The sequence below is a fragment of the Narcine bancroftii genome, chromosome 5 (assembly GCF_036971445.1).
Source record: "Narcine bancroftii isolate sNarBan1 chromosome 5, sNarBan1.hap1, whole genome shotgun sequence".
Classification (NCBI taxonomy): Eukaryota; Metazoa; Chordata; class Chondrichthyes; order Torpediniformes; family Narcinidae; genus Narcine; species Narcine bancroftii.
In genome coordinates this window covers 100,550,917-100,569,987 of record NC_091473.1, presented here as the reverse complement: position 1 = coordinate 100,569,987, position 19,071 = coordinate 100,550,917, and the positions used below count along the sequence as shown (strand labels likewise).

Here is a 19,071-nt window from a genome sequence, read left to right as displayed (position 1 = left end):
GTTTCAATATTGGCATATAATATTGCTGTAACAAAATCAAATTCCAACAAAGTATAAATTCATGTATGTCAACCCTAGAAATACACGCCATCTCTACTTTAGCCCAGCTAGGAGGCTGATCTAAATCCCTCAATCTACTAACAAACTTCAACTGGGCCGCTTCATAATAGTTTTGAAAATATGGTAATTGTAGTCCGCCCAATGCATACTTCCATGTAAGTCTATGCAATGCCACTTGAGCTAATTTACCTTTCCATAAAAACTCTCGCACTGCTTTATTCAAATCTTGAAAAAAGCCCTTAGAAAGTAAACAAGGTATTGACTGAAATAAATATTGAATTTGAGGAAAAATATTCATTTTAATACAATTAACCCGACCAATCAAAGTTAATGGAAGATCTTTCCACTTAATCAAATCTGCTTGAATCCGTCTTAATTAGTATCCATAAACACACCTAAATATTTAATTTTACTTGTCCACCTTAATTTTGTAATAGTTTTAAATTCAGAATAATCTCCCACTCCAACTGGTAAAATTTCACTTTTATCCCAATTAACTTTATATCCCGATAATTCTCCAAATTTCAACAAACACTCTTGCAATTGTTTCAACGACTGTTCCGGTTCCGTCAAGTATACCAACACATCGTCCGCAAATAAGTTATTTTTTTATTCTTCATTCTTAACCCTCATCCCTCTAATTTCTTCATTTTGTCTAATAGCCTGAGTTAACGGTTCAATAACCAATGCAAATAAGGCTGGTGACAATGGGCAGCCCTGTTGAGTTGAACGAGTCAATTTAAATGGTAAAGAAATCTGTCCATTTGTCACCACCCTAGCAATCGGGTTCGTATATAAAGCCTTAACCTAACCAATAAAAAAAGGGCCGAATTTAAATTTCTCTAACACTTTAAATAAAAAATCCAACTTAACCCTATCAAAAGCTTTTTCTGCATCTAATGCAACCACCATTAGGTTGCTTTCGATATGCATTGACCAACGTAATTAATCGAAATATATTGTCTGATGCATTTCTATTCTTAATAAAACCTGTTTGATCAATACGTATCAATTTGGGTAAATATTTAGCAAGTCTATTAGCTAATACTTTCGCTATAATTTTATAATCTACATTTAATAAAGAAATAGGTCTATATGAAGATACTTTTAATGGATCTCTATTTTTTTTTGGAATGACAGTTATTAAAACACTTGAACATGATTCTGGTGACTTCTGATCTTCAGTAATTTGATTCAACACTTCTCCAAATACATTAGAGAAATCATCATAAAAAAAGTTTATAAAATTCCACAGAGAATCCATCATTCCCTGGGGACTTTCCATTAGGCATTTCCTGAATAGCTTCCTTAATTTCAAAATCTGTAAATGGAGATTCCAATTCCTGAACATCATTTCTATCTAATACCGGTAACTTTAATTTAGATAAATAAGAGTCAATAGAACCACTAACCTGTTTCCCCTCAGAAGTATATAATTTTAGATAAAATTAATAAAACTGGTCATTAATTTCCTGAGGTTTATGTAACTTTTGAATTCTTCTTAACAGCATTAATAGTCTGAGATGTCTTTTCAGCTTTCAATTGCCAAACAAGTACCTTATGAACTCTTTTCCCCAACTCATAATAATGTTGTTTAAATAGATTAATTAAGCGTTCAAACTGATAAGTTTGTAAAGTATTATAATGTCGTTTCAACCTCGCTAATGTGACTTTTTTAAATCTTCTGTTACACCTTTCTGAAAATCTTTCTCTAACTCAGGAATCTTATTTTCTAACTCTAAACTTTCGTAGAATGACTAATAATCTGCCCCCTCAAATAAGCTTTTAAAGCATCCCATATTACAAAATAACTATCCACAGAATTAACATTCTCACTCAAAAATAAAGAGATATGCTCTTTTACAAAAGTAACAAATTCTGGTTTTATCAATTTCTTCTTCTTTGGCTTGGCTTCGCGGACGAAGATTTATGGAGGGGGTAAAAAGTCCACGTCAGCTGCAGGCTCGTTTGTGGCTGACCAGTCCGATGCGGGACAGGCAGACACGATTGCAGCGGTTGCAAGGGAAAATTGGTTGGTTGGGGTTGGGTGTTGGGTTTTTCCTCCTTTGCCTTTTGTCAGTGAGGTGGGCTCTGCGGTCTTCTTCAAAGGAGGCTGCTGCCCGCCAAACTGTGAGGCGCCAAGATGCACGGTTTGAGGCGTTATCAGCCCACTGGCGGTGGTCAATGTGGCAGGCACCAAGAGATTTCTTTAGGCAGTCCTTGTACCTTTTCTTTGCTGCACCTCTGTCACGGTGGCCAGTGGAGAGCTCGCCATATAATACGATCTTGGGAAGGCGATGGTCCTCCATTCTGGAGACGTGACCCATCCAGCGCAGCTGGATCTTCAGCAGCGTGGACTCGATGCTGTCGACCTCTGCCATCTCGAGTACCTCGACGTTAGGGGTGTGAGCGCTCCAATGGATGTTGAGGATGGAGCGGAGACAACGCTGGTGGAAGCGTTCTAGGAGCCGTAGGTGGTGCCGGTAGAGGACCCATGATTCGGAGCCGAACAGGAGTGTGGGTATGACAACGGCTCTGTATACGCTTATCTTTGTGAGGTTTTTCAGTTGGTTGTTTTTCCAGACTCTTTTGTGTAGTCTTCCAAAGGCGCTATTTGCCTTGGCGAGTCTGTTGTCTATCTCATTGTCGATCCTTGCATCTGATGAAATGGTGCAGCCGAGATAGGTAAACTGGTTGACCGTTTTGAGTTTTGTGTGCCCGATGGAGATGTGGGGGGGCTGGTAGTCATGGTGGGGAGCTGGCTGATGGAGTACCTCAGTTTTCTTCAGGCTGACTTCCAGGCCAAACATTTTGGCAGTTTCCGCAAAGCAGGACGTCAAGCGCTGAAGAGCTGGCTCTGAATGGGCAACTAAAGCGGCATCATCTGCAAAGAGTAGTTCACGGACAAGTTTCTCTTGTGTCTTGGTGTGAGCTTGCAGGCGCCTCAGATTGAAGAGACTGCCATCCGTGCGGTACCGGATGTAAACAGCGTCTTCATTGTTGGGGTCTTTCATGGCTTGGTTCAGCATCATGCTGAAGAAGATTGAAAAGAGGGTTGGTGCGAGAACACAGCCTTGCTTCACGCCATTGTTAATGGAGAAGGGTTCAGAGAGCTCATTGCTGTATCTGACCCGACCTTGTTGGTTTTCGTGCAGTTGGATAATCATGTTGAGGAACTTTGGGGGACATCCGATGCGCTCTAGTATTTGCCAAAGCCCTTTCCTGCTCACGGTGTCGAAGGCTTTGGTGAGGTCAACAAAGGTGATGTAGAGTCCTTTGTTTTGTTCTCTGCACTTTTCTTGGAGCTGTCTGAGGGCAAAGACCATGTCAGTGGTTCCTCTGTTTGCGCGAAAGCCGCACTGTGATTCTGGGAGAATATTCTCGGCGACACTAGGTATTATTCTATTTAGTAGAATCCTAGCGAAGATTTTGCCTGCAATGGAGAGCAACGTGATTCCCCTGTAGTTTGAGCAGTCTGATTTCTCGCCTTTGTTTTTGTACAGGGTGATGATGGTGGCATCACGAAGATCCTGAGGCAGTTTTCCTTGGTCCCAACAAAGCTTGAAAAACTCATGCAGTTTGGCATGCAGAGTTTTGCCGCCAGCCTTCCAGACTTCTGGGGGGATTCCATCCATACCTGCTGCTTTGCCACTTTTCAGTTGTTCGATTGCCTTATATGTCTCATCCAGGGTGGGAACCTCATCCAGCTCTAGCCTTAGGGGCTGTTGAGGGAGCTGGAGCAGGGCGGAATCTTGGACTGAGCGGTTGGTACTGAAAAGAGATTGGAAGTGTTCTGACCATCGGTTGAGGATGGAGATCTTGTCGCTGAGGAGGACTTTGCCGTCTGAGCTGCGCAGCGGGCTTTGGACTTGGGGTGAGGGGCCGTACACAGCCTTTAGAGCCTCGTAGAAACCCCTGAAGTCGCCAATGTCCGCGCTGAGCTGTGTTCGTTTGGCGAGGCTAGTCCACCACTCATTATGGATCTCCCGGAGTTTGCGCTGAAGATGGCTGCATGCGCGACGGAAGGCTTGTTTTTTCTCTGGACAGGACGGCTTTGTAAGGTGAGCCTGGTGGGCAGCTCGCTTCTTTGCCAGCAGCTCCTGGATTTCCTGGCTGTTTTCGTCAAACCAGTCCTTGTTTTTCCTGGAGGAGAAGCCCAGTACCTCTTCAGTGGATTGCAGTATGGTAGTCTTCAACTGATCCCAGAGGGTTTCAGGGGACGGGTCCGTGAGGCGGGTTGCATCGTCGAGCTTTGCTTTGAGGTTTGCCTGGAAGTTAGAAACGCGGCGCGGGCTACACACTCTACTGGTCTGGCAAGCCTTCGGATGAACGACGCCTATCTGGTGTAGGCTTCATGGTCAAGAGCTTCATTGCCTCCAAACTCGAAAACCTTCCGACAGGCCTCTCGGACCGAATCATGTCCATGCGACTCCCACTTCAAAACAAGCGTCACATCACCCTCATCAGTGTCTATGCTCCAACCCTCCAGGCGGAACCAGCAGAAAAGAACAAGTTCTACACCGACCTGCGCAACCTCATCCAACGTACCCCTACAGCCGACAAGGTTGTCATCCTGGGCGACTTCAACGCTCGTGTCGGCAAAGACTCAGAAACCTGGCCAGGAATCCTGGGCAAGCATGGCGTCGGCAAGTGCAACGACAATGGGCGCCTCCTGTTGGAGCTCTGCGCAGAACAGCGGCTTGTCATTACAAACACCCTTTTTCAGCAGAGGGACAGCCTTAAGACCACCTGGATGCATCCCCGATCCAAACACTGGCACCTCCTGGACTACATCCTGGTGCGAGAAAGTGACAAACAAGATGTGCTCCACACCAGGGTCATGCCTAGCGCGGAATGCCACACTGACCACCGGCTGGTTCGCTGCAAGCTCAACCTTCACTTCAAGCCAAAGCCCAGGAACAATAAAGCCCCCAGAAAGAGGTTCAATGTTGGAAAACTGCAGTCAGACGAAGCGAGAGGAAACTTCCAGGTAATATATTTACACACTATAAAATAATGGTCCCCTCTATAATTCTTCAAAAAAAAAAACACTCAAAAAATAAAATAAAAAAAACCCAAAAAAACACCAAAAGGTAGTAATATCCTAAAAATCTGGGTGTGGTAAACTCACTAGCGGCAGAGACGATCAAAGTTTTCAGTGTCATCCACCCCCCCCCCCCCCCCCCAGCCAGATACATATTAATAATTTAATTAAACACATTGAAATATAGTCCATATATTCAGCCCAATGATTCCAAGCCCAATGACTGCTCCGGATCTTCAACATCAAGAAGACTTTGTGTCAACTCTTCTTTCTTTCCATTCTTTCCATACTTTCCATTCTTTCTATACCCATGTCCATTTCCATTTCCATTTACCCTCCTCTTAGGAGACAACGGAGGAGAACGCCCATTTCTTCACAGTTCCAGCAAAGAATTAGCAAAAACCAAAGCATCATGATCATTCTCAAAGAATTGAGATTGAAAATTTACATAAAAAACCTTCAAAATTGCAGGATAATGAAAATCAAACTTGTAGTCTTTTCACCACAAAACATCTTTGGCCATATTAAACTCTCATTGTCTTCTAATAACCTCTTGGCTCAAATCAGCATAAAAAACCACTCTGTTATTTTGAACCATTAATGGAGACTGATTCTGCCATACTTTCTGTACCGCCATACATAAGATCATTTCTCTGTCTTGGTATTTTAAATAACAAACCAAGACTGCTCTCGGTGTTTGTCCTGGAAGTGGTTTTCTTCTCAGAGCTCTATGAGCTCGATCCAATTCCAAGCCTTCAGGAAAAAGCTCTTTACCCAGCACCTCTGGGATCCAATGCTTAAAATTTTTTATAGGATCGAAACCTTCAATGTCCTCTGGAAGACCAACTATTTTCACATTTTTCCTTTGGTTTTGATTTTCCAACGAATCAATCTTCTTCAATAAATCTTTTTTTAATCCCCCAATCTACAAGGAACCTTCCACTTTTTCTTTTTTACGTTCCACCTGATTTTGACACTCAAAAAAAGCTGTTTCAATTTTCTTAAAATTATCTTGCATAGTATCAACTGATTTTATACATCTATTAATATCACTCTTAACTACAGTCATTTCCTGTTTCATAGTTGACATTTCATCACACAGGATATTCATTTTTATTTTCATCTCCATAAATCCTTGATTCACCTGAGTTGATATTTGTTTTGACATACTGTGCATTTAACAAGCAATCCCTTCCAAAACAGTAAACACTGAATCCATTCCAGATTCCACCTCCACTTTTTGAGGTCTGCCTCCTTTAACTACAGGCTCCTCCTCCTGGACAAATTCCAATAAGGTAAGTTCCTCTTCTTCCTTAGTCATCGTAGATTCTTTAACTGTATGGCTGTGGGTCTGGACACTCGACGCCGGCACCCCAACCTCTTCAGGATGTTGGCGTTCGGGCTCCCCCACAGCCCATACTTTGTCCAGCAATTCTTGGACCAGGGATGCCCCACGCAAGCCAGGCAAAGTCGCTGGACGCGCAGGACCGTCCTCCGATGCTACATTATGCTCCCCCGGGCCGCCTAGCAAGATCGCGGGTTCGTGGGTCCCGTTGTTGGCCATGCCACCCACGCGCACGGCTTCGCGTGAACGCAGGTCAGCAACGGCCGAGCTCACCAAAGTGTCAGCGCCACCTTGCGTTGGTAGGATCGGCGCCGAGGTCAAACTCGAACGGGCTGGAGTCCTCTGAGGCTTGAAGACTCCCAACAACGATTCCATGGATTCAGCTATGCAGGTAGGCCTCAATTCTTCTGCATTTTTGTATGGTAATTTTTTTCCTGAAGTTGAGGTTTAAATTTTTTCACATTAGATGCCATCATAAATCACTGTTATTTAAACAACTGTAAATATTATTTTTAACCACTTTTATGCTTTTTAAAAACTGGATATTTAGTAATCCAGCTGGGGAAAGGTGGAATACACGTCTTTCTTCTATGACATCTTGCCACGCCCCCTAAAGTATATAAATTCTTAAAAGAAATCATTTCAGAAATTACTCCATGCTATTTTATTTTTGTCGTTCTATTAATGATTTTGTTTATTCTAGTTGTCAAAGTTTCATAAAAATGAGAATTTCAAACGGCAGACTAACAGAAAAGCATTTTTAAATTTCCACGTATAAAGCCATGCTGAAATTGTAGTTACATTTTGCTCAGGGTTCTCTATCAATTTATTGCAAGTTCTCACAGTTGTTGTGTAATATGGAGATACATTCCTTCCAGGCAGTTCTTAAGGAGACATGTAATCAACATTATTATTGCTCTAGTTGATGCTGTCTCACAGTGGTGCAATGTGTAGAGCTTCTACCTCATAACTCCAGCGATCTGGCATCTGCCCTGAACTCTGGCCCTGTCTGTGTGCAGTTTGCACATTCTCCCTGTGACCATGTGAGCTTCCTCTGGATGCTTCAATTTCCTCTCGAATCCCAAAGATGTGGGCGGGTAGATTATTGGGCATTACTGCAGTGTGTAAATGAGTTGTGGAATGTGAGGGAAATGATAGAAATATGGGAAAATTTAAAAAAAGGTAATTGCATAGATTTGTAAAAATGGTTATGGGAAAGTCAGAGCAAACTTGATGGGCCATTTCATATTGCATCATTTTTGGACTTAGGGAAGTAAAAGTTTTTAACGTGGTGTTGCCCTTGGCAGAGGTTTGCATTCTACTGAGTGTCCTTTAGTTCAAATTGATTTGTGTGCCAAAATATTTTCTTTTGTATTTGCGAAAGACAATCAAAGATCGATGTATTATTTATCCTTGCGATTTAAAATAAATTTAGAAGTTTCAAGTTTTGTGCTTTCATTTTTTCTACAAAACATCTGTTTTTGAACATTGAAGTTGGCAATATTTTTTTGGAGGGTGCAAGTAGTTGTCCTTGCCTAGGGTGCAAAATAGTCTGGCACCACCCCTGGGGACTACAGAGATGTGAGAGAGGAACTGGCCATAGATGATTGGAAAGGCACGCCAGCAGGGAAGATGGCAGCAATGACTGAAGTTTCTGCAAGAAATAAGGAAAGTGCAGGGCAGGTATATTCCAAAAAAAGAAAAACTATTTGAATGGAACAAAGCAACAACCATGACTGACAAAGGAAGGCAAAGCTGAAGTGAAGCATTCAAAACCTATATAAGGCAACTAAAGTCATTAGGAAGGAAACGATAAACTTTGAAAGGAGGCTACCAAATAATAGCAAAAAGGAAATTAAAAACTTTTTAAAGTATATTAAAAGGGCAAGAGTAGATATAGGACCAATAGAAAAAGATGATGGAGAAATTATAATGGGAGACCAGGAAATAGCAGAGGAACTGAATGAGTATTTTGCATCAGTCTTCACAGTGGAAGACATTCAAGGGTGTCAGGAAAGAGAGGTGGGTGCAGTCATGATCACTGGAGGAAAGGTGCATGGAAAACTTAAAGGTCAAAGGAAGATAAGTCTCCTGGACAGGATGCAATGCACCCACAAGTTCTGAAAGAAGTAGCTATAGAGATTGTGGAGGCACTAGTAATGATCTTTCAAGAATCAATAGATTCCGGCATTGTTCCACAGAACTGGAAAATTGCAAAGATCACTTTGCTATTTAAAAGTAGAGGGAGGCCGCAGAAAGGAAGTCGTTGGAGTCGATTGTCAAGGATGTGGTTACGGAGTACCTGAAGGTGCGTGGCAAGATAGACCAAAGTCAGCATGGTTTCCTCAAGGGAAAATCTTCCCTGACAAACCTGCAATTTTTTGAAGAAAGCACAAGCAGGCTGGACAAAGGAGATGCAGTTGATGTTGAATATTTGGACTTTCAAAAGGCCTTTATCAAAGTGCTGTACATGAGGCTGCCAAATAAAACGAGAGTCCATGGAATTGCAGGAAAGATACTGGCATGGGTAGAGCATTGGCTGATTGGCAGGAAACAGAGTGAGAATAAAGGGATCCTACTCTGGCTGGCTATCGGTTACCAGTGGTGTTCTGCAGGTGTCACTGTTGGGGCCACTTCTTTTTCCATAGTACATTAATGATTTTAATTGCAGAATAAAGAGCTTTGTGGCTAAGTTTCCAGATGATACAAAAATAGGTGGAGTTGCAGGTAGTGAGGAGAAAATGGATAGGCTGCAGAGAGACTTGAAGAGATTAGGAAAATAGGAAAAGAAGTGACAAATGAAATACAATGTTGGAAAGTGTATGGTTATGTATTTGGTTGAAGAATAAAAGAGCAGACTATTATTGGGGTGGGGAGAAAATTCAAAATTTGGAGGTGCAAAGGTACTTGTGAATCCTCATGCAGGATACCCTGAAGGTTAACCTCAAGGTTGAGTTAGTGAAGAAGGCGGTGAATGCATTGTTGGCATTCATTCCTAGAGGAATAGGATACAAGAGCATGGATTTGATGTTGAACCTTTATAAGGGACTGATGAGACATCACTGAGTATGGGCCACAGTTTTATGCTTCTTGATTAAGAAAGGATATGCTGGCATTGGAGATAGTTCAGAGAAGATTTACAAGAATGATTTGTGGAATGAAGGAATTAGCATATGAGGAATGTTTGACAGCTCTTAGACTGTACTCCTTGGAGTTCAGAAAAATGAGGGTACCTCCAGAGATGCATTTTGAATGTTAAAAGGCCTGGACAGAGAAGACGTGGCCTAGTTGTTTCCTATGGTAGGGGATTCTAGGACAAGAGGGCACAACTTCAGGATTGAAGGCTGCTTATTCAAAACAGATGCAGAGGAATTTCTTTAGTCAGAGAGTGGTGAATCTCTTGAATCTGCTACCATGGTTGGCTATGAAGGCAAAGTCATTGAATGTATTTAAGGCAGAGATCGATAGGTATCTGAATAGTCAGGGTATCAAAGGTTATGGGAAGAAAGCAGGAGTGGGGATGAGTGGGAGAATGGATCAGCTTGTGATGGAATCGTGGAGCAGACTCAACAGACCAAATGGCCTACTTCTGCTCGTGAATCTTGTGGTCTGAAAGAATGAATACTTTTACTTCAGTTCTGCCATCCAGTTCATGGTATAGTTCTTCTTTTATAAAATAAAGGCAAGCATGAGCAGCAAGAAGTTTTAATGGTTGTTGACATTAAATAGATTGCTTCACTATGTACTCGTGTTCACCTTGGTTCAATTATTGCAATGATGCCCCATTTGTTCAATAAAGTGGCACAGTATGACACCTTTTGCCAGTATGGATATGCTTCAACGTGCTCCGATATTCATGTTTAAGTTATAAACCCTGAAATTCAACAAGCAAATCTTTAAGGGTATCTTTGGTTACTGACCAGATTTTGCACAGGTTTCAAAATCAAGACTGACAAAGTTGGAGAGTGTGCAATAAAAGAACTTTCCTTAATGTAAGCCTCTACAAGTGCGGGTAGGGTCAGCAATTTGGAATATTCTGAGTGCAACAAATTAAATAACCTTGCAATAGCAGAAGCCTAAAGGGGATCCTGAGAAGGCTTAATTCCAGGCTTTTGCAGAAAACTTGTTCATGAAAGTTGCAATACCATGACCTTCCATGGTGTGTTGGATCAATGAATACACATTACACATCAATAATGTCAGGGAAACCCAATTTGACTTACACTCAGAGAAGCCAGAAGATTAACATTTAAAGTAAATGTACAAAGTATGCTGGTAGAAACAGATTCTATCGTAATATGCAGAGAAGAATCAATGATATGCCTGGAGAGAAAAAATTGAACTATTATCAGGAAAGACTAAAACAGTGAGACTGTGGCCACTGGAATCACAATGAACATGACGAAATAACCACACAAGGCATTTCTCGAGTGAATCAAACAGATTTTCTCTTCATCACCTGTGCAACCTTTTTAAAGTCAGAATCCCACGCTGATGTCATCATGCTCAACTTGTGCTGACATCATCATGCTCTGATGTCACATGGCTGGATCGATGCCACCCCCCCCCCCCCCCCCCCCCAGAACCGGCAGAAAGGTTTGTATGTCTTTTAGGCTGTTGAGCTCTGTGATGGACTGTTGGCTGCTGCAGTGGAGAAGATTTGTCCACATGAGTTGGTTTAGCCTGTTAATAGTGAAAGACTGTGGCTTCCCTCCAATATGCAAAATTCAGGTCAACCTAGTTTGTCTGAGTATCCCATATGCCCTTTGTAGGGTATCTGTAAAGGTTGACCAAGTGTTCTCCTTTGGACAAAGACATATTTGCAGTTTTTTAGGTTTTCAGGCTCAAAAGTAGTGTTCTCCATGTGACAATGGTGGTATAGGGGCCAATTTTCTGATGGTCTCCCTTAGCCTGCTCATCAGTTCCTTAGGATCATCATTGAAGTTGGAATGGAAAGGGTCAAACTCCCCGAGACCATCAACAGTACGCCATACATGAGTTCTGCAGATGAAGCTTGGAGGTCCTCCTTTGGAGTTGTTCTAATGTCCAGTAATACCCAGGGCAGCTCATCAACCCAGTTCAGGCCCTCTAACTGAACATTCAAGGCTGACTTGAGATGTCGATGAACTCGTTCCACCATTCCATTGGCCTGGGGATGATAGGCATTCATATGATGAATTGTTGTACTGAGCAAACAAGACAAGGCCGTCTATAGCGAGGAAGTAAATTGTGGTCCTCTATCTGAAGTAATGTGCACTGGTAAACTAAAATGAGACACTCAGAAACTGAGAAACTCCCGAGCACAAGTGTCTGCAGTAGCATCTAATATAGGCACTGCCTCGGGCCACAACGTAAACCTGTTTTTTACTGTAAAAAGATAACGGTCCTCTCAAAACATGAAACAGACCAACGATGTTCACGTGGACATAAGCAAAACGCTGAGTAACTGCAGGCAAGGAGTGCAGTGGTACCTTAATATACTGCTGAACCTTTGCTTTTTGGCAGGCAATGCAAGCCCTCATCATTTTTAAGACCATGCCACATGTACCTGTCGGAAACCATACAAACAGTCGATCTAATTAATGGATGTGAGAGACCATACACAGTCGAATACTTGACGGTTCCATGGTGCTGGAACTACTGGCCGTGGGGGTCCCGTTGATATATCACAGAGGAGTAGTTTGCCTTTGACTCCAAACTGGACATCCTTCAATTGCAGGTTTGCGATTGCAGTCTGATAAGTATTTGTCTCATGGACATGTTCTTGGGCTGCGACCAAAGCTGTGTAGTCAATACCTTGATCAACAGATGAAACCTTAATTGGAGCAGAGTGGGAAAGTGCATCAGCTACTACACTGTCTTTTCCGGAAATATTTAGTATTTTTATGGAGATTTCTGAAATTAATGATAATTGCTGATGTTGTCATGCTGATCAGGGCTCTGTGACCTTGGAAAATGCAAATGTTAAGGGCTGTTGGTCGGTGTACATAGTAAAAGCTCTCCCCTCCAAAAAATAATGAAAGTGTCGAATAGACAAGTAAATGGCCAAAGGTTGCTTATCAAAAACACTATTTCTTCTCTGCTTCACGAAGATGGTGGCTGAAGAATGCTAATGGTTTCCATTGCCCATTGACATATTAATGAAGTGCACCTCCTATGGCCATACTGGAAGCATCTGTAGAAAGGGCGGTGGGTGCATTTAAAACTGGGTAGCTAAGCATAGTGGCATGAGTCAGAAAATTTTTCATCTTCAAGAAGTCATTGTTTCCCTCTTCAGTCCAATGGATGGTTCTGGCATTTCCAGACAGTAAATCAAAAAGAGGCTTCATGATGTGAGCTGCTCCCAGAAGAAACCGACAGTAAAAATTTACCATTCCCAAGAATTTTTGCAGGCTTTTAACCATAGCAGGTCTTGAGTATTTGGTAATGGTCTTAACTTTGGATGGCAGTCAAGTCATAACTTCCTGAGTAATCCTATGCCCCAAGAAATCAATAATTTCATGTCCATAAATGCAATTATCCTAATTAGTGGCCAGTACAAACTTCTGAAGATGAATAAAATGTGTACCAAGATGTTCCAAATGTTCTTCCTTAGTCCCACTGGCTACTAAAATGTCATTGAGGTAAATGAAGACATTGGTCATACCACACCCTAAGGCATCCATCACCCACTGAAATGATTGAGTGGTATTCTTTAATCTGAATGGCATTCGTAAAAATTCAAACAAGCCAAATGGGGTAATCATTGCTGTTTTTGGAATGTCTTCTGGCTCTACTGGTACTTGTTAATAGTCATGTACCAAGTCTATTTTGGAGAAGATCTTTGCTCCTTGCAAATTAGCTGAGAAATCCTGAATATGTGGTATCAGATAACAATCCGGGTTGGTGGCGTTGTTAAGCTGCAAATAATCTCCACAAGGTCACCATTGTGTTTCAGGACCATGTGTAATGGAGATGCCCAGGGACTGTCAGACATATAAATTATGCCTAGTTCCTCCATCTTGGCAAATTCTTTCTTAGCTAAGCGCAGTTTCTCTGGAGGCAAGTGGCACGCATTAGCATGGATAGGAGGGCCCTTAGTACAAATGCAGTGAGTAACACCGTGCTTTGCAGTGGAGGCAGAAAATTGTAGAGTAGTAATATCAGGGTATTCTTCCCTGGGCATCTCCATTACATATGGACCCAAAACACAAAGGAACTTGGAGAATTTATCTACTAGTTTACTTAATGTTTGAAGGCACAGAGCAGGAGTATAGGCATCTTCCAGAGGAATAGTCTGAAAAGTAGTTCCATCTATTAGATGACACCCTTTTAAGTTGACAAAGAATGAACGAGCCTGTAGAAAATCTGCACCAAGTAAAAGTTGGGACACTGTTGCTATAATAAATGGCCAAGTGTAGAGATGATTCTTGAACTCAACAATTATCTTCCTGGTGCCAAAGGTCAGAATGTTGGAACTGTTATCTGCTCATAGTTGCAGGTCAGGGGTAGGATGGTGTGTATCAAAACTGGTGGGTGGAATTACACCAACTTCTGAACCCGTGTCCACCAGAAACTTTTGTTGGGACCACTTGTCCCATACATATAGTAGGCTTGCAGGTTTCTTGCCAACCACCACAGCCTTTAATGGCTGTTGGCCTGGGCATTTTCCTGCAAACGGGCAGGTTAGAAGGCACTTGTGAGCATTTACTCCCCAACACCTGTGGTACGAGGTGTCTTGGGGCATTGCCTGCTTGTAGGGAGTGATGTGCTAAGAGCACTAGCATGTGACACGAAGTCAATATCAGAGGGGTTGGTTGTGCAGACTTGTCTTTCCTTGCTGTGGTTTTTAGCCAGCCATAGAAAGTCTGCCTCCGCCGCTACAACCCTTGGGTGTTCAAATGAACACATGGATAAGAGACTAATATCATCTGGCATTTACTCTAAAAAGAGCTGTTCGAATAACATTTTGGGCCTTTCACCAGCTGCCAGGAACAGCATTTCATCCATTAGTTCTGAAGGGGCGCGATCTCCCAACCCTCGAGATGTAGTAGTTTGGTTTCCCTTTCCTTACAAGACATGCCATATAAAGTGCTTTTAAAGCGTCATACTTGCTGGTACATGGTGGATCCCGTAGGAAGTCACCCTCTTAGCAACGGCCTGATCCAGGGCACTGACGAGATGGTAATAACGAGTGGTGTCCAATTTGACTTTGTGAAAGTGAAATTGTGCTTCAGCCTATTGGAACCACAGTTCAGGTTCAGCTGTCCAGAAAGGTGGCAGCTTCACAACAATGGCTGCAGAGTCCATATTTGTCCAAAAAATATGTTTTTGTACTCATCGGGGTCATCATTTGTGGCCAATGGAATTGCAGTGGACACTATGAAATAACCACACAAGGCATTTCTGGAGTGAGTCAAATGAATTTTCTCTTCATCACCCGTGCAACCATTTAAAAGCCAGAATCCTGCACTTGACCCACACTGACGTCATCACGCACTGACGTCATGGCTGGTCCATTGCCTCTTGGGAGTAGTAGTGGTGCCATAGTGCTGCTACAAGACTAATTTAAAAGTCCTGTAAACCTGCCCAAAAAGGACAAAGATTACCATTTCTCGATACCAATCCAGTCCCATTCTGTGAAAATAGAGGTGTAGCAGATGTGTAGCTATGAAGGAAAATTCAAGAGTGACATTTTCAAGCTCATGTTAATTGATTGAGGCATCCAAAGACTCTGAGAACCTGCAGTCTTGAACTTTTTAATGTCTCTGCTTCCAAATGGAAGTCAAAATGGATACATTCAAGAACTTGAATATTTTCCAGTGAAATATTCATTTACAAAGATTGTGATACATCTTATAGATTGAGGAGATGTTGAAGATATTTTAGGTAGAACTGTCTTCATTATTTCAACTGTGAAAAATTGTAAATGGAAGAATGAAATGAGCATTAGGTTTTTAATATTATTTTTACATATGAAGATATCTCATTGATCACCAAAGATTATTGATTTCATGGTGAAGTATGAAGTATATAAATTGTGACCCTTGATCCAATTTCTATTGTTAAAGTACCACACATGCTAGGATGAATTTCAATAGGAAGAGTCTGTACCAATTGTATTGTTGGTGAAAACACTTGAATCCAGATAAAAGACTTTTTATTTTCACAATTTATTAATTTATTAATTTATTAATACCGGCATCACCTACGGCTCCTAGAACGCTTCCATCAGCGTTGTCTCCGCTCCATCCTCAACATTCATTGGAGCGACTTCATCCCTAACATCGAAGTACTCGAGATGGCAGAGGCCGACAGCATCAAATCCACGCTGCTGAAGGTCTAACTGCGCTAGGTAGGTCACATCTCCAGAATGGAGGACCATCGCCTTCCCAAGATCGTGTTATATGGCGAGCTCTCCACTGGTCACCAAGACAGAGGTGCACCAAAGAAGAGGTACAAGGACTGCCTAAAGAAATCTCTTGGTGCCTGCCACATTGATCACCGCCAGTGGGGTGATATCGCCTCAAACCGTGCATCTTGGCACCTCACAGTTCGGCGGGCAGCAACCTCCTTTGAAGAAGAATGCAGAGCCCACCTCACTAACAAAAGACAAAGGAGGAAAAACCCAACACCCAACCCCAACCAACCAATTTTCCCTTGCAACTGCTGGAACCGTGTCTGCCTGTCCTGCATCGGACTTGTCAGCCACAAACGAGCCTGCAGCTGACGTGGACATTACCCCTCCATAAATCTTCGTCCGCGAAGCCAAGCCAAAGAAAAATAAAAGGATAAACGTCCAAAAATTTTTTTAAAAAGCAAATGGGATCAATTTATAGGCAATTTTCTCTACAAAGTGCTCATAAGATGAAAATAGGTACACAACTGCCTCAGCTTACTGTAAAATTAATGGGTAAGTTTAATCTTATAATTCCAAAATTTCAAAGTGCCAATTACATTCATCACTTCACCATATGGAAGATTAGTGGTTTCATCTCTCACATTAATGCCACTGCCACTTCAATCACTTGCCTTCCAGTCACTTCTTGAGATTTGGGTAAAAATATAAGTTTTCTAAAATAGTTGACCAATAAGGCACACAAGGTATCCTCGATACTTCAATATATTGCTTTTAGATTCAAACATACCTAGAAATGTTGGATTTTGCACAGAAATGGAAATACACATCCAATTGATTTGCCCATTTTCCTTAATCTACACACATTGGTCTTGATTTTTTAAATATGGATTATGGATTTTCATGGAGATTTTGGTTAGCTAAAGTATAAATTGTAATGTACTTGGGACTGACCACCACACTCACATGGGTCCATGTCCTATTCATTCCATTTTCTGGTCTTGAGGTATTGTCCTTGATTAATGGTGAATCAATATTGTGTAACAAGTTATTAATAAGGGAATCCAACCTCTGAAATATTTCTCTTGGATTATGTTTTCATAATGCTGGGTGCCTTTTTGTCTCAGACATTTAGCACTGTAATGCCACTGCAAGGAAGGTCAAGGTCTCTGTAGTTTCTCACATGATGATGGATTACACACAATTTGAAGATGAGGCTTCTTTTGTAAGTAGCCACACACACACATTCACAGAGATAATTCCACAGATTTATTTGTAAAGTGGTGGTGAAAAACAGAGCTGGTTAAATTTTAAAATGATATGTCTGAAGTTTGTGACTGCAAAATGAAATGAACCAAACCAACACAAAATAGGACAAAAAGAATGTCTGATGAGTTAAAGCACTGGAAAGGGAGGTGTTTCAAAACTCTGGCACAGCCAAACAGGCTCTATTGGCCTCATAGTATCACAGGAAAGATGAAACATGAACACCAAGCACAAGTTGTTTAACCAGTTTTGTATTTAAAACACTTCCTGTTTTGGTCTCTGAAATGCTTAATGTTCATATTCTACATTTGAAAGGGGGAAATATTCTCATTTACCTGACTAATGTCTTTGACTGCAATGCTGTTAAAGTGCCAGCGATTGGGTTCGAATTCCACACTGTCTGTGAGGTGTTGGTACTGTGATGGATTATATCATATTTTATATTGTATATAGATATATTTTTGAAGGAAATGGATTGTGGTGGTAGTGTAGGTCCAAGCACAAACCGATCAGATTTTAGAAAACCAATCTCATTTAAAATGCAAGAGCTTTGCTCAAACCAGACAGATTGTGGCACCGGACCAAAACTACAGAGCCCATTCATCTGTTGCTTTCAAAACAGTAATCCATTACTCCATAACATATCCAATTAACATCTACTTATGAAGTCTCTAGCAAAGCAGCTTTTATTGTCTTTACAAAGACACTGGTTTTTCAACCAGAGAGAAAGAAGAGACCAAACTGGCTTTCTCTAAGAGAGAGAGAGAGAGAGAGAGAGAGAGAGAGAGAGAGAGACTGGTTTCTGTAGTCATGGCAAGCTGGCAGCTTGTTGAAACCCCATTTTGAAGACTGGTTGTGAGTTCTGAGTTCAGTCTGTTGAAAACCTTTGTGGTCCATACAAGAGGAAATGGCTGGCTAGAGTGTTTCACCTGAAATAATGGAAACAAAAGGAACTCTGTGGTGACCTGCAGCAGATTATCATTTGGAAAACCCTGTTGGGGCAGGTTTCTTCGGCAAGACACTGAAGTGACTGATGGAAGTAAATCAGTTTGTGTGTGTCCAACGAGCATCAAATCTCTCTTTGAAACCGACAAGAACTTTCCTGAGTGGTAACCATTTACCTTTAAGCACCAGAGCTTGGTGAAAATTCATAAATGTTAAATTCTGTGCACAGTATAAGAATTGCCTGATACCGGTGAACTTGGAGGAGTGAAAAGTGAGATTGGACTGTGAATCAAAGAACTTCTTTGAACTTGTACACATTACATACATGTTTGCTTAGAATTAGAAGGGGGTTAAGTTAAGAGTAATAAGTTTGATCCTGTTTTTATGTTTAAAGAAAATTAAAAATGACTTTTGTTTAAGTAACCATTTGCCTTGGTGAATTTCTATTCCTGCTGGGTTTTGGGGTTCTCTGGGCCTGTAGCAGTACATTCTCCCCATGTCTGTGTGGGTTATCCCTGGGGGCTCCAGTTTCCCCCCACTGTTCGAAACATACCGGAGGTTGTAGGTTAACTGGGTGTGATTGTGGGCAGCACAGGCTCGGGTGCCAAAGTGGCCTGTTACTGTGCTGTATGTCTAAATTAAAAAAAAAACATGGAGTCATACAAATAAGCTGCATGAAAACCAGTCATTTGTGCCATCTAGTCTACACTGACCAAGCTAGTCCAATTTGCCTGCATTCAGCCCATATTCCTCTAAACCTTTTCGACCCATGTACCTGTCTAAATGTTTTTGAGCAATACAACTGTCCCTGCTGGCAGTGTTTCCTCAGTTGGGCCATTCAATGTACCCACCATCTTCAAGTCTCTTTTAAATATTTCCCCTCTTAACTAACTCTATACCCTTCAGTTTTAAATTCACCAACTCTGGGGAAATAAGACTATGATTATCTTATTTATGCCCTCATGATTTTATAAAGCTCAAAATATGTTCCTCTTGAGCTTCCCGGTTCTAGAAAGCAAACCCCCAGCCAATCTATCCTCTCCTTATAATTCAGGTCCCCAATTCCATCCAGTT

General features: G+C 41.7%; 1 protein-coding gene and 1 long non-coding RNA gene across 10 annotated transcripts in view; one reads left to right on the top strand and one right to left on the bottom strand.

The window, feature by feature from the left end:
* Positions 1-19,071, bottom strand: part of fggy (FGGY carbohydrate kinase domain containing) — a 347,777-nt gene that overhangs the window by 39,206 nt on the left and 289,500 nt on the right. The window lies entirely within an intron of this gene.
* Positions 6,404-19,071, top strand: part of LOC138763784 (uncharacterized) — a 45,194-nt gene continuing 32,526 nt past the window's right edge. The window contains exon 1 of the long non-coding RNA XR_011357784.1: positions 6,404-6,840. This is a non-coding gene — a long non-coding RNA (uncharacterized lncRNA). The remainder of the gene's footprint in view (positions 6,841-19,071) is intronic.